We start from the raw sequence: 1,727 nt of genomic DNA on the forward strand, positions 1-1,727 counted from the left end.
ACGGAAAATTTTTCACTTTTCTATTAATTACAAAAAAACATCTATCAGCCGATCTATCAAAAATCTAACCGACGCAAGTGTTTATCAAGTTTTATTCAATAGTATTTAACTTTTTAAAATCGACTTAACCGTTTTTGAGAAAACGTCGATGTAACGTCTAATTTTAACAAACGTCAAAAAACGCTAGTTTCCAAACTTTGATGAATTTTTAACATTAAACTATTTGTTGTAGCGCCTTAATATTTTGGTATGATCTAGAAGACCATGATATCTATCGCAAAAAAAATCATGCAAATCGTCAAAAAAACATTCAACAGTTACTTACAAGAGCACGTGCCAGCGAATCTTTACCAAAAACTGATCAGGTCGATTCCCAATCAATATATTTCGAACGGTTTTTGAATTTTTAAAATCCATTTAGAATTGTGGGCTAAAACGTAAACGAATTTTTCTTCACTTTTCTGCGATTTGCAAAGAAACGGCTCGGCCGATCGTTGCACAAAACTGATAAACGATAGTCCTCATCGGGATACATTGAATGGCTCTTAAATTTTTGAAATCGGTCAGCCGTTTATGAGAAAACGTCGATTTACGGTAAACACACACATACACACATACTTTTTCCAAATTTGGTCTCTTTCGATTCAAAATGGCTTGAAACGTACAGAAAACATAAAATAAGCGAATCGAATTTTTTGATGAAAACATAAACTTCTTCTTCTAAACATAACTTTCGGGAAGTTAATAAAAGCTATAATGTCTCCTGTCACACAATTTACATGTGCTTACATCTTACAAACTATATATTCTCCTCAATTTTCTTCACTTGAATCTGTATATAATTTTTGTGTTAATAATTAGATTGTTTCAACTAACCCGGAGTGTTATTTTTTCCTTTATTCAAGATAACTATTCATACACTTTAGCAATCACAAAAGTTGTTACACATTATCAAAGATTAGTTAATTAAGCAAATTAAGATGTAGAAAATTTGGAATTTGTCGATAATAATAACAACGCAGACTGAAATTTTATGATGGGGACCTCCACAGTTTTGTTTATTGCGTCGGCCTGCGGGGCAGTAGCTATGACAATATTATGACAGGAAGATTTACACGTCCAAAAGAGATTAAAAATTTTTTTTTATATTGTTTAAGATGCTATTGGAAAACGCCTGTTACAGATAGCTCCCAGTTCCCCTACTTCCCTTACAATGGTCACTGTGTATAGTTCTATGTCATAATATTTGTATCGTGCGTTTTAATGTTGCGCTTAGTGTGCGTTTTGTGTTTTTTCTCGGCGTTCATGTTTTTTTCAGTCCTTGGCTACAACCCGTTTGTGTACCAGCAAAGATGAGGCTGGATCGTTTAATGAAGGATTACCGTCGTCTGGACTGATACGTTCGCGTAATGCTTTCCCAGGATACTGCCCTTTCTCAAATTATTTTTGGGCACATTTAAATGAATAATAATAACGCTTGCTTGGAAATTTAATATATTATTATGGTAAACAAGTTTAAACGCATTCATTGTTATGAATGATTCTAAGAAATATCTCATTTTATATTTTAATATGCAATGCGGAACTTGCGTGCATTATCATCCTTATGTTATTTTATATTTTAATAAAATGCTAATAAAATGAGCATGAGTGGTGATAGAAAAATAATTTATCTTAAGAATGCGTATTCTGAACTGGCGATTTGAGTTTGAAATCATCATATCATC

This window comes from Ctenocephalides felis, unplaced genomic scaffold (genome assembly GCF_003426905.1).
Source record: "Ctenocephalides felis isolate EL2017-DRISC unplaced genomic scaffold, ASM342690v1 CF-g0.4_SCAFFOLD_01819, whole genome shotgun sequence".
NCBI classification, from domain to species: domain Eukaryota; kingdom Metazoa; phylum Arthropoda; class Insecta; order Siphonaptera; family Pulicidae; genus Ctenocephalides; species Ctenocephalides felis.